The 15,037-nt window shown below is 38.3% G+C and overlaps 1 non-coding gene across 1 annotated transcript; it reads right to left on the bottom strand.

Annotated features, from left to right (window-relative positions):
• Positions 1-1,041: 1,041 nt before the first annotated feature.
• On the bottom strand, positions 1,042-1,152 carry LOC132516541 (U6 spliceosomal RNA). Its single transcript, XR_009539368.1, has one exon. It is a non-coding gene; the product is annotated as a U6 spliceosomal RNA (small nuclear RNA).
• Positions 1,153-15,037: the final 13,885 nt, after the last annotated feature.

The following is a 15,037-nucleotide window of genomic DNA, read 5'->3' as shown; positions in this document are numbered from 1 at the left end:
AAAATTAGGTGTAGTGATTCTGATTCACAGACACCATTTCCTGGCCAGATGCTGCTGTGGAATTTTCAGAAACACCCACTAAAATCATAAATGAAAATCACATATTCGTAACAATTAATGAGAATACAGGCTGAATATGCAATGTGGATGAGGATTTTGATTTACCCATGGAAGATGGAAATATATATGATAGAGGAAAACAATACCCAGAAATGTGATAAACATTTGCATGAAAATGAGCCACTAGAAAAACTCAATACTTCTTCAATACTTTATGCACCAAAGTATCTTCAGAGCAGTCAAAAAGAAATAATAATAAATAATCATAGTGAATTTTCCTGCCATTAATTTTGTCACAAAATTTCTGTTGACTGCAGTGGAAGTTCTGCATCTAGAATGTGGCCCAGGAAATATTTATAGTCTGTAACTCAGAGACCAAAGACCTTGAACATCAAGAAAATCTCTTACCCTTATTTATATACACTGTTCTTTATCACGAAGGAAGAGCTGGTACCCATTCCAACTAACCAATCATTATGCAAGGAATATTCTGACTCACCCAGCATCTTTAATCAGTAAATGCTGTGCCAATGGAAAGAGAGCGGGGAGAAGTCACAGCAACCATTAATAAAAAATGACTAGGGCTTTCTATCAACAGAAGCATCATTAGAAAATATATGGTAGGAAAATAGTAGGCTGTAGATTTGTGGTGGCAGGGATGGCAATGGAATACTAACATTTATACCCTCTTAACCACTTTGTTTAAAATGATGCCGGATTTCAGGTAACTACATGTGTGGTTAATACAGCATTTTGCAGTTTCAATTTCTTGCTAAATTCACGACTACAGTCTCAAAAGATGGGACTGCCTTACCTGACTCTTTGGCTCTCCCTCCAGCCTCCAAACACAAATTCTTCTATTTTTTTTCCAGTTTTATTGAAGTATAATTGACATGTAACATTGTATGAGTTTAAGGTATACAACTTAATGATTTGATATATATATTTATTACAAAATTATTATCACAATAAGTTTAGTTTAAAAATAGGGAGTGGTTCACAAATTTGCATATTATCTTTGCATAGGGGCCATGCTAGTCTTTTCTGTATGGTTCAAATTTTTTAGTGTTATGTACTGTTGAGTCGAGCATCACAGATATTTCTAACAGGTAATTGGCTGTCATTGTCTGAGCATATCTTCCATGAAGGCTTTGGTCAATTCATGGCAAAAGATAAATCAGATATGAGGGGAAGAACCTCAGATTAATCCAATACTTTCTTGAAAAGTCTCTTCTTTTTGCTACATTTCTACTCCCAATCATGAACCCTTGAGTAAATAACGAAAATACGATTCACATTTCCAATACACTGTGCAATCTGCATTTCAGCTGAGGATGCTTCTTGGTCACACAGTAGACTTGTAATTCCAAAGTAACTGTATTGCATTTTGAAAGAAAACAAGGCAGCCACATTCCATTAACAGAAAGCCTTCTTGAGCGTGTCTCTGGGTAGGTTAAATGGATCTGAGTCATGCGCTGAGGGTGAATGGGAGAATCATAAACGTTTATATAAAATACCTACAAATCTTAATAGGGGGAGGAGCTAAAACTACAAAAGTCCCCATTACTGTACAACTTTATCACTAATGCATGTCACCAGCGGACTAACAGTATTCTGCTCTAATGACATTTCTGCCCTATCATTAACCCAAGCATGGTCCAAAAAGTTACTTGAATATCCATAAACGAGCTTACTGCAGTTTATGTGACTTCCAGTTCTATCAGTTCAATAGGAACAACAGCATCAAATTCCTCATCTAGGCTCAGTTGTATAGATCTGAAGTCTAGAGATCAGATTCCCATTGTGTCAGTTTTCCATGCCTTGTTTTCAAAAAAACATGGCTCTGACCCTGTTATGCATAGTAGCATATGACTGCTAATGATATTTCACTATTAATGTATATGCTGGCCTCAGACAGAACCTGGATAGATGGTGTTCTCAAACCACTACTCAGTCTACACTGGAAATTGTACTGGTTTTGATAAGAAGTAGTTGGAATATACCACCCACAAAAAAAAAAAAAGTCCTATAAAATCTAAACTTCTATTGGAATTCCAGGATTTATGTCACTATTATAGAAAAACTCATTTTGGTTATAGCACCAACATGGCCAAATAAATGACTTCTAGATGCAAGAAGAAAATATTTGGCCAAGATAAACAGGTGTTCAAACAGGCCTCCCCAGCTTACTCGTTTTGCTATATGGAAAATGAACTAACCGAGTTTAATGGACATCAAATGAGATTGGAAGCCTGTTCTAATTCACTTCATTCTGTACCAGGAATGAGCAGTTTTTGATTTCCTTACATCCACCTTTAGCCCCTACAGTGTATTCTCAACAAACTGGCCAAGTGATCCTTTTAAAATAGACACCAGGTCATGTGACTTCTCTACTGAAAATTCCTCCATGTCTCTCACTCTACAAACAGGCAAGCCAGAGCCCTGGCCAAGGTCTACAGGGCTATACGGTCTGGCCTCTCTGGTCTATTTCTTACCCTCCCCTGCTCACTTTACTCCAGTTCCACTGGACACACTGCTTCTCAAACACAAACAGCATATTCACACCTCTGGACCTTTGCACTATTTGTCCCCTTTGACAGGAACACTCTTCCCTCTGACATCACATGACTCATTTCCTCACCTTCTTCAAACCTTTGCTCAACAGTCACCATCTCAACAGGCAACCCTGTCCAACCTATTTGAAATTATATTGCACCCCTGCTCCTCACACTCCCAGCTCCCCCTTGTCCTATTCTGTTTGTCCTCCAAAGCACCCATCACCTTCTAACATTCTACATAGTTTACATATTTACTATGTTTATTATTTCTCTCCCTCACTAGAATTTAAACTTCACAAGGACAGAAACTTTAGTCCATTTTGTTCACTACTATACACTCAGAACTTGAAACAATGCATAGCCCATAGTAAATGCGTGCTTAATAATATCAGTTGAATAAAAGAATGAATTCCAAAGTTGCTGAACATGGCAAAGATCTCGCACACTGAAAATTCACAGCTGTTTTACTTTAAGCTATGATTTAAATTCTGAAGCCTCAGTTTTCTCATCTGTAAAATGGAATAATTATATTATTTAACACTTAGGCTTGTTGTAAAGATTAAGGGAGAAAACTGAGTGGAAAGTATTTTAGGCAATGATTCACATATTGATTAATTATTTTGATTGGTCCAAGAACAATGGCAAGCATACCTAACGTGTATATAGAATTTTACACCTTACAAAGAACACAATTGTTTTCATTAGATCCTCCCAGCATCCTCTCAGATTCACTCCAGGAAAATGTTAATAACTGGATCCTCAGTGTCTATGCCTCAGCAATGTCAGGGATGTAGCCAACCACAAGGCTCTGAAAGATGGAGGCCGATTCAAACTGAAGTCCTCTGAGCCCAAGCCCGGTGCTCTCTCCTCAATATCAGACAAAGAAAGCATTGCTTCCAGTACAAGCTTTCAACAGAATGAAGTGATGTTTCCTATTTGTTTTTTGTTTTTTTTACTGAGTCTGGATGTCGGTACAGAATGTGGCTTAGATGAGGCGGTAGTCATCAGCACCAAGTACCCCTTGCAAATCCCAGGAAGTCAAGACTCAAGCCCTGGAAGAGATCTTCTCACCACTGATCACTTATTTAGTCACATGCGTGCAATCTGGAATACCTTTACTATCTCAGTGTTTCCTAACATCCCATAAACACCTCTAGAAAAGGATTAGGTTTTCTGAGAGAAGCACCCCAATTCCTCATTCAGTCTTATTTACATAGTTGGCGTTCAGTAAATTCTTAACACGTAATGAATGAATTTAAAAAATGGGTGTGTTTGCTGTTGCTGCCCACGTTAGCTTGCAACATAACATTTTCTCCCTTCTTTTCTACTAAAATAATTAGAGTACAAGCTGATGTCTACAGCGTCATGCCCCGCCCCATCCCTCACAATTGTGTTAATCAGAAAACAAGTTCCCCAGAATGTTGTGCACAAAAGAATTACACATTTAGGAAATGCTGAGTTAAACAATTTCAAACAGGCTTTTTTACTGCAGGACTTCTCAGAGCTTTTACCGCACAAATGTACACTGCAAATCTTCAAATTTTAGGTAGCATCTATAGCATTTTGCAAATGTATTGGAAAATTTGTGCACTTTCTCCCCCAGGAAACAAAGCTTTTTGCATGGAGTTTCCTTCAAGTTTACCAGAGAAGGCGTTTATCTGTAACAATTACACTCAGGGTCTTCAAAAGCAGATCCATATCCCACCCGGGAGGGAGGGAGACGCAAGAGGGAAGAGATATGGGAACATATGTATATGTATAACTGATTCATTTTGTTGTAAAGCAGAAACTAACACACCATTGTAAAGCAATTATACTCCAATAAAGATGTTAAAATAAAGAAAGAAAGAAAGAAAAAAAAAAAAGCAGATCCATAAAAATCTAAAATAAAATGCCAGGAACATGAAGAAGTCAAGGGGAGTTCACATTTTTTTTTTTTTTTTGTAAAGCTGAATACCTTAAAGGGTAATTTTACTTAGATTTACTATTTAATTTCCATTAAGCCTAATACTAGGTTTGTGTAAGCCCACAGATCCTGAACGAGTATTATTCTGGAGGATGTGCTAAAGACTGATATTTATTTCACCTTTTTTTTTAAAAGGAAGGCACTGGTTTGGGGTCCTTACATAATCTCATGGACTTTAAATAGAAGGCCAAAACTCCTCATAGGCAAAGTAGTTAAACTTATGATGGGAAGGAAAACAAAGGATGCTCCTGTCCTACTGGTCTTGGCACAGGGTCTCTTGGTCCATGTAAATGAAAATTTCTATCAAAAGGCAAACGTTATCCAAAGACCTCTGTCAGTTAATAGCACCTTTTGAAAAAAATATTTACTTATTTATATATTTGTTTGGCTGCGCTGGGTCTTAGTTTCCATACACGGGATCTTCATTGCGGCATGTGGGATATTTTGTTGTGGCATGTGAACTCTTAGTTGAGGCATGTGGGATCTAGTTCCCTGACCAGGGATTGAACCAGGCCCCCTGCATTGGGAGTGCAGAGTCTTAGCCATTGGACCACCAGGGAAGTCCCAGTTAATAGCATCTTATTTTTATTTACCAGGTAAGATTAAATAAACATAAAGTACTGAGAGCACAGGCCACAGAACTTATACATTTAAATGAGGCCAAGAAGAGGATGGTTGAGTGGTGAGGTATGTCAGGGAAGGATATCTGGGGTTGGGCTCCCTGAAGGAGGTGACAAGAAGGTCTTGTCAGGAAGAAGGATCCAGTAAAATGGGAATGGAAGACCCTTGAATTCCACTGCGTCCACTTTGTACATTAGCCTTGTGATAGCCATCATGACAGATCTTGAATATGAGAGTTTTTGTAGGAAACAGTAAGCAGAAAGCTAGGAGACCTAAAACCTGGCTGTGTAGATGCTGCTGGCTGAAGATACAAAGGTACATAGAGAAGGAAGTCAGGTCCAGAGACGACACTGCCTTTAGCTAATATGAGAAGCTACTGATAATGTGAGGTCCCCAGAGCCTGTCATAGGCATTTGAAGTTAAAATAAAACAAAACAATCATTTTCTCTGGCTTATCCAGGGGTATCCCATTCCCCCTCTTTCTCTACTCCACCCCACACCTCCACCCTTAGCCTTAGCCCCTGAATAAAGAGGGAATAGAAACTAGCCTGATAGTCTCTGCTGCTGTGACAGCTTTTAATATGTATATTAACAAATACCCTACTCGTCATTATTGTCCTAAGTCTTATATTTCATTTTTCAAGCTATAGAAATATATAGACTATTTGAACAGTAGGCAAATCCCCTACTCTCTTTCTGAACATAGATGGTTTGTGAAGCATTAATGAAATCACTTGATGCTGAAATTTAGTCACCTTATGTGGCAACACTTCCCTAAACGTTAAATTTGAAATTCCACACCGAAGTCCAGTTCGTTTTTGTTCTCCACATTCCCACTATGCTCCTCCTTCCAGGCTTTTCTAACTATCATGCAGGATCCTCTCCAGGCAATCTGTATTAAGCACAGCTATTTGAGGCAAAGCCTTTCTCTTAGGGCACCTCATTTTGGAATATTTTAATGGGAAGATTTTAAATGGGTTAACCCTGAACCTTGAATAAACCTTCATTCTGCTGAGGGAGGGTGCACTGTTCCCAGATGAGTAGAGCTCATCACTGACCAACCCAGCAAGCCATCAACCCACTCAGTCTCACCCACAGCTCCCTCCTCAGAGCTGTTGAAATCTGCTCTTCCTTTGTCTTCTTAAGAAGATCTAGCTTCCCCTGGATTCTCTCCAGGATAAAACCCACTCATTTCCTTGACTTGCAATGTCCTCTTGAAAACTAAGTAATGAAAGCAGATGCTCTAACTCAGACACATATTTTCTCACTCAAATGTTCATCACAGTTTCCCACCCAAAGCTGAAGCATTAGATGTTGGGAAAATCACAGTCTCTAACGCACACAGAAAGGTTGGTCAGGCTGTTTTTGTGGGTTCCATAATTACAACTTTCAATTAATCTAAACATTTTTTTCATAAAGCTTTTGTGTATTCTGTTTGAGTCCTATAGGATATCCACAGAAAAACAAATATGCTTTTCTATCTGAGTATCCTGTATTCTTTTTGCATATTCATACCATTAAAAAAAAACAACAGCAATAAAGGTATTCTTTTTCTTGGAAGGAAAACCTGCTACCTGGAGATTACTTTCTTTGCCCAGTCACAATAAATTAAAATGCTTTCAACGAAAATCGCAAATAACACCCATAAAGGCAAAATCTGAACAATTATCTCCTCATATTCCTGTTTTTTCTTCCTCCCCCAGAATGTGGGGGGAGAAGGCTATCATATAAGGGGCAAGTCATTTCTACTTGTTCCCATAAACCAGCTGGCCTTATGCCTTGAAGAAGACCCTTCTTATAACTGCATTATCTGCTACAGATCAAAAATTTTCCGTGTTAAAGATTCCAAAAAAGCAGGCTGTTACAGTAAACTTGCGTGTCTTATTGAATGGCTGATTCCAAAAAAATAAATAAATAAAATAAATTAATTAAAAGACCCACATCCAGTATTTCATGTCACTGCTGTTTATCCTCCATGGCATGTACAAACTTTTTTTTAGAAATTGCGGGAAGTGTCAAGACCCTTACTTGTTACAATTTAATTTTCTGCTGCTAAGGCAATTACAGTTCAATGAATGATGATTCAAACACATCGAAGTTTTCATTACTCTTTGCTTAATTTGTCAGTTAATGCCTTTGAGTTCTATGGTTTCCCCGGCAGTCTTAACTTGCTCTTAAAAACCTGTCAAAGAAACAACCTTCTGATTCTGACGGGTTTAAAGAGTGTATATCCTTTCATTGTTAAGAAAGTTAGAACTCACTCCTCAACCAAAATATTCATACTTTAGGAATCCACAGTTAGGGAAGGTTGCAATAATTCTGGATTAGTGTTTTTTTAATACAACAGCAATGCAATAAATACCAGAAATAAGAGTTCATGCTTAAAATACTATATATCACAAGAATGTTACTTTCTATCATGTTTCTTAGTGGTTTATGGTTACCTGATAAATGTTGGACTTTTACATTCCTCTCCATGTCCCAAGCATCTATTACATTTATACATTTTATGCTTCTCTAATGTTTTTGCAATACATTTTCCTGAATCGGCTGATGACATTTAATAGAATGTTTAAGACACAGTATAAAACCTTAAATGCTTTTGCTTATTCTGGGGGAAAAATGTGCACATAGATTGTATTTCAAATTAAAACCTACGATGGTATACCTAACATTTTTGCTTCTGCTATACATATTAAAATATAACTAAGTGCTCCTTATGCAATGCTGCAGCATCAGTACAAATAACAAGCTCTCGTACTTACAAGCAAGCTAGATGATTAAGGAGTTTTAATGAAGGGAAACAAAACCACAGTGCTGGGATGTAACAGTCCATGAAATTCTTATTGGTAGAAAGAGAATTTACAGTAAATAAATATTAACCTAAATGTTATAGAAAACATAAAGCAAACAGGGGAAAAATGTATTCTTTAAGCTAAAATATAGGTTAAAAATTGCTGACAATGTAAGGGAAGTCTATTTGCATACCACAGGGCTCCATCTGCTGTGGAAAATATAAGCTGCAAGAATGATTTAATATTTAATAGAAGTAGTAGCCACTGTTAATTATAATTTGCACATTTACAAATCAGCACTGATAGCAATACAAATTATGAAATATAAGGGTGTTCTGCTGGATACTAGGGAAAATAAGATGACAGACAAAGTTAATGGAGTATCCCTAACCACAGCTCTGTCAGAACACATCAGAGAACTAATCCAGTTACAAAGAGCCTGCAATGGAAAATCTATTTAAAATATTAAAATGCTGTTTGGTAAAAGCTTTTTTATAGTGCATTTTACTTAAACAGTTGCTTATTGCTCATGGGTCATTAGCTGTACACCCAGATGCATTCTGCAAACTGCCATTTAAAAGAATAGTAGAAATTAAATAAGAAATATATTTCTGCAGCATTTTTTCTTGATATATAGAAAGAGTTCGCTTAATATCTAGTCTGGATATGGAAAAAATAGCATGTGGTCACACCATAAGTGGAAAGCTGTGGAATTAAGCACTACACTTTGCCTACACAGGGCCATAAAATTCAACACAACTTCTCCCTCTAGACCCAATCTTATTCTCATTTATACTTAGATGCTAATAGTGATGATACAAATCAACTCTTGTTTAGTAAGAAGACAGAAAGTAGCATTGATTTTTTCATTAATCTTCTATTTCACCTCATTTCTCTCATCATCAAATAATATGGATTAGTAGTAGGCGCAATTTATGCACAATGTTTTAATAGTAACTTTTGTTCTCTATATCATTAATACTGTTAATTTTAGCCTCTGGAATCCCTAATTCATGGAACTGATCCTGTATCCAAACTCCTTCAATTTACTATGACTAGGAAATCTTACTCTGTGACCATTATCTTTAATGTATGATAAAGATGTTTCTGCATCTTGGAAAAAAAATATAGAACAAAGGCTATACCAAGAATAGAGTTTTAAATACAAAAGCGTAAGCAAGTTAAACTGTTGTAGATCACATATGAATGTGAAACTGGATGTTGTCACAGTACAGCAGGAAATATTAGCACATATTTAAGTCTACCTAAAGTATACTATGAAGGTATTTGTTGGGTGCAGGCAGAGGTCAAAAACCAGCAGTCTTAGGATCAAGTACTTACAGGAGACATTTTCTTAGCCATCTTCTTTTTTAAACTGGAATTGGAATCTTATAGACAGCATACCCACCACCTCTTATTGTCTTATTTTTAGCAACTTCATGCCTTTGCGTTTTCTTCCTGAGCTCTGTAAGTATTATTCATGACTTAAAAAATTTTTTTTCATCACTATTAATATGCTACTTTATGTGTTCTTGGATATGCTAGATGTATTTTTTCGTCACCCAAAACATCCAGGTCGTGAATTCACAGCTACAACCTAATAAAGGACCCATGAGTTATGGACTTCATTAATTTGAGGCCTCAAAGGTACCACAGCACTAGTAGAAAGATGTTGAAAATATCTGCATATTAGCAATGGAAACCTCTCAGGAACTTGTCTGTCTTCATCAGGTCTCTGGGTGAAACACACACACACACACACACACACACACACACACACACACACACACAAATTATAATAGTTTCTCCTGAGAATCAGCCCCATTGACTTGCTATCATTCAGGTCACAATTTCAAATATATACCATCTGCGCAGCCAGAGAAACCTGAAGCTGAAATATTATATTCGAATGGTATCAACTTAGTAGCATCCAATTGTACCCATGAGGAGCAAGCACAAGATCTTTCTAGAGGAAAATATCCCCAAGTTAGGCCCTCAAGATTCCCACAGAATTTTAACAAAATATGAGCTCATAGTAAAAAAAAATTACCAAGCATATGAAGAAATACTCCACTATTTATGAGAATGAACAGAAACACCACAGGTTTAAACCCCTAAGCCTTTAGAGTTCTAAAACTATCAGTTATAGAATGTAAAATAATTATGAATGGACTGTTTTAAAAAGAGAGAGAAATAGAAAAACAAGATACGTGAGCAAGGAAGAAACAGCAAAAATGACCAGTCAGATTTGGAAAATAAATAAAATGCATTGAAATAAGACACACACACATATTGAATTTTTTAAATTATTGGAAGGGAGTTCTTCTTCCAATAGTGGCAAACTAGATATTCCAGATCAACTCTCCAGCTTAAAACAACCAATAAATGTGAGCAGGGAGAACAGTATGAAGGTACCTTAAAAAACTAAAAATCGAACTACCATACGACCCAGCAATCCCACTACTGGGCATATACCCTGAGAAAACTATAATTCAGAAAGAGTCATGTACCACAATGTTCACTGCAGCTCTAATTACAATAGCCAGGACATGGAAGCAACCTAAGTGTCCATCAACAGATGAATGGATAAAGAAGATGTGGCAAATATATACAATGGAATATTACTCAGCCATAAAAAGAAACAAAATTGAGTTTTTTGTAGTGAGGTGGATGGACCTAGAGTCTGTCATACAGAGTGAAATAAGTCAGAAAGAGAAAAACATATACCGTATGCTAACACATATATAAGGAATGTTAAAAAAAAGGTTCCAATGAACCTAGGGGCAGGACAGGAATAAAGAAGCAGACGTGGAGAGTGGACTTGAGGACACAGGGAGGGAGAAGGGTAAGCTGGGACAAAGTGAGAGAGTGGCATGTACACTACCAAATGTAAAATAGATAGCTAGTGGGAAGCAGCTGCATAGCACAGGGAGATCAGCTCAGTGCTTTGTGACCACCTAGAGGGCTGGGTGGGATAGGGAAGATGGGAGGGAGACACAAGAGGGAGGAGATATGGGGATATATGTATATGTATAGCTGATTCACTTTGTTTTAAAGCAGAAACTAACACACTATTGTAAAGCAATTATACTCCAATAAAAATGTTAAATAAATAAATAAATGTGAGCAAATTGTTTTGAATAGTATGTTTTAATTCACTGGAAAAACAACAAGAAAGTAAAGAATTATGAATTCAAAAATGCAAAAATTGAGAGAATTCAACCTATGGGTCTCTGCTATTTCCAAAACAAACTTTTCCACAGAGCTTTAACAGACTCATGAGGCTAAATGGAAAGAAATTCAAGTTCAGAATCTGCCAACGGGGCAGAGACTGACAAATCTCCTAGGCTTTGAAATAAGGGTGAACAAAACATAAAGCACTCTCAATAGATCTAAAACCCCACTCGATTAAAGCAAACCTTGATTACTAATGTCCTTAACTACCTATTAGAAATAAATATAAATTTTCTCTGGTGGAAGATAACCTCACCCCAAGCCTCAAGTTAGCTTTATTTTTTTGATATGCAGTGATTAGAATTTATCAACAAAAAATAATAATAAACCAGGCATATAATTAAGCAAGATAATGTAATCAAAACCTAAGAGAAATAATAGGGAATAGAAGTAGATCCAGAGAGAATGTGAATAATGGAGTTATCAACTAGTAACTTAAAAATAACTATGCTTAATATGTTCAAATAAATTTTAAAAAACAGATTAGCAATTTTAACAGAGAATATAAACTATAAAAATGGCAATTCTAGAAATTAAAAATATAATAATTTAACTTAGAATTCAATGGCTAGGATTAACTGCAGAATAGACAGAACTAAAAGGACTGCTAGTGATTTAAAATATAGAAATATATCCGGGATAGATTAGAAAACGTATCAATATTTCCATAGAAATATCAGTGTCAATAAACAAAAATATGTTAATTGAAAATATCCATTATAAAGCACAGAGAGGAAAAAGATAGGTTGAAAAACATCATAGAGTATAAGAACTCTGGTCAATGAAATTAAAAGGTTTAATCTACAGCTAATTAAGGTCCCAGAAGAGTTGAGAGAATGAACTTGAAGTATTATTTGAGAAGATAATGACCGAGAATGTTTTGAAATTGTTGAGAGACATTAAGCCATACTTTCAAAAAGACAAAAAGTCAAGCAAGCAATGTCAAGCAAGATAAATATTAAAAATGTCACACCAGGTATAACTGTAGATCCTATAACCAGCTAGAGAAAAGATATTCACCTTAAAATGAGCATCAAAAAGACTAATAGCGAGGCTTCCGGGAAGATGGCGTAAGAGTAAGATGCGGAGATCACCTTCCTCCCCACAGATACACCAGAAATACATCTACACGTGGAACAACTCCTACAGAACACCTACTGAATGCTGGCAGAAGACCTCAGACCTCCCAAAAGGCAAGAAACCCCCCCACGTACCTGGGTAGGGCAAAAGAAAAAAGAATAAACAGAGACAAAAGAATAGGGACAGGACCTGCACCAGTGGGAGGGAGCTGTGAAGGAGAAAAGGTTTCCACACACTAGGAAGCTCCTTCGCGGGCGGCGACTGCAGGTGGCGGAGGGGGGAAGCTTCAGCAGAGGGGAGCACAGCAACAGGGGTGCGGAGGGCAAAGTGGAGAGATTCCCGCACAGAGGATCAGTGCCGACTGGCACTCACCAGCCCGAGAGGCTTGTAGGCTCACCCGCCGGGGTGGGCGGGGCTGGGGGTTCAGGCTCGGGCTTCGGTTGGAGCGTCGGGAGAGGACGGGGGGGGGGTGGCAGCGTGAACACAGCCTGCAGGGGGGTTAGTGCACCACGGCTAGCCAGGAGGGAGTCCGGGGAAAAGTCTGGACCTGCCGAAGAGGCAAGAGACTTTTTCTTACCTCTTTGTTTCCTGGTGTGCGAGGAGAGGGGATTAAGAGCGCTGCTTAAAGGAGCTCCAGAGACGGGCTCGAGCTGTGGCTAAAAGCACGGAACCCAGAGACAGGCATGAGACGCTAAGGCTGCTGCTGCCGCCACCAAGAAGCCTGTGTGCGAGCACAGGTCACTATCCACACCCCCCTTCTGGGAAGCCTGTGCACCCCGCCACTGCCAGGGTCATGGGATCCAGGGTCAACTCCTCCCGGAGAACGCACACCGCGCCTCAGGCTGGTGCAACATCACACCGGCCTCTGCCACCGCAGGCTCGCCCCGCACGCCGTGCCCCTCCCTCCCCTCGGCTCCAGAGACCTACACGCAGAGGCGGGGCCAAATCCAAAGCTGAGCCCTGGAGCTGTGAGAACAAAGAAGAGAAAGGGAAATCTCTCCCAGCAGCCTCAGAAGCAGTGGATTAAAGCTCCACAATCAACTTGATGTACCCTGCATCTGTGGAATACATGAATATACAACGAATCATCCCAAATTAAGGAAGTGGACTTTGAGAGCAAGATTTAGGATATTTTCCCCTTTTCCTCTTTTTGTAAGTGTGTATGTATATGCTTCTGTGTGAGATTTTGTCTCTATAGCTTTGCTTCCACCATTTGTCCTAGGGTTCTATCCGTCCGTTTTTTTTGTTTGTTTGTTTTCTTAATTTTTTTCTTGTTTTTCTCTTAATAATTATTTTTTTATTTTAATAACTTTATTATATTTTGTCTTACTTTATTTTTTTTTACTTTATCTCCTTTCTTTTTTTCCTTCCTTCCCTCCTTCCTCCCTCCCTCCCTCCTTTCTTTCTTTCCTTCTCTCTTTCTACTTCTACTCATTCTTTCTTTCTAATTTTTCTCCATTTTATTCGGAACTGTGTGGATGAAAGGCTCTTGCTGCAGCAGCCAGGAGTCAGTGCTGTGCCTCTGAGGAGGGAGAGCCAACTTCAGGACACTCGCCCACAAGACACCTCCCAGCTCCACATAATATCAAATGATGAAAATCTCCCAGAGATCTCCATCTCAACACCAGCACCCAGCTTCACTCAATGACCAGCAAGCTACAGTGCTGGACATCCTATGCCAAACAACTAGCAAGACAGGAACACAATCCCACCCATTAGCAGAGAGGCTGCCTAAAATCATAATAAGTCCACAAACACTCCAAAACACACCACCAGACGTGGACCTGCCTACCAGAAAGACAAGATCTAGCCTCATCCACCAGAACACAGGCACTAGTCCCCTCCACCAGGAAGCCTACACAACCCACTGAACCAACCTTAGCCACTGGAGACAGACACCAAAAACAACGGGAACTACGAACCTGCAGCCTGCAAAAAGGAGACCCCAAACACAGTAAGATAAGCAAAATGAGAAGACAGAAAAACACACAGCAGATGAAGGAGCAAGATAAAAACCCACTAGACCTAATAAATGAACAGGAAATAGGCAGTCTACATGAAAAAAATTCAAATAATGATAGTAAAGATGATCCAAAATCTTGGAAATAGAATAGAGAAAATGCAAGAAACATTTAACAAGGAACTAGAAGAACTAAAGATGAAACAAACAACGATGAACAACACAATAAATGAAATTAAAAATACTCTAGACGGGATCAATAGCAGAATAACTGAGGCAGAAGAACGGATAAGTGACCTGAAAGATAAAATAGTGGAAATAACTACTGCAGAGCAGAATAAAGAAAAAAGAATGAAAAGAACTGAGGACAGTCTCAGAGACCTGTGGGACAACATTAAACACATGAGCATTCGAATTATAGGGGTTCCAGAAGAAGAAGAGAAAAAGAAAGGGACTGAGAAAATATTTGAAGAAGTTATAGTTGAAAACGTCCCTAATATGGGAAAAGAAATAGTTAATCAAGTCCAGGAAGCACAGAGAGTCCCATACACAATAAATCCAAGGAGAAATATGCCAAAACACATATTAATCAAACTATCAAAAATTAAATACAAATAAAACATATTAAAAGCAGCAAGGGAAAAACAACAAATAACACACAAGGGAATCCTCATAAGGTTAACAGCTGATCTTTCAGCAGAAACTCTGCAAGCCAGAAGGGACTGGCAGGACATATTTAAAGTGATAAAGGAGAAATACCTGC

The sequence above is a fragment of the Lagenorhynchus albirostris genome, chromosome 2 (genome assembly GCF_949774975.1).
Source record: "Lagenorhynchus albirostris chromosome 2, mLagAlb1.1, whole genome shotgun sequence".
NCBI lineage: Eukaryota > Metazoa > Chordata > Mammalia > Artiodactyla > Delphinidae > Lagenorhynchus > Lagenorhynchus albirostris.
Note: the sequence above shows the minus strand (reverse complement) of the source record. Positions and strands in the feature narration are given on the sequence as shown.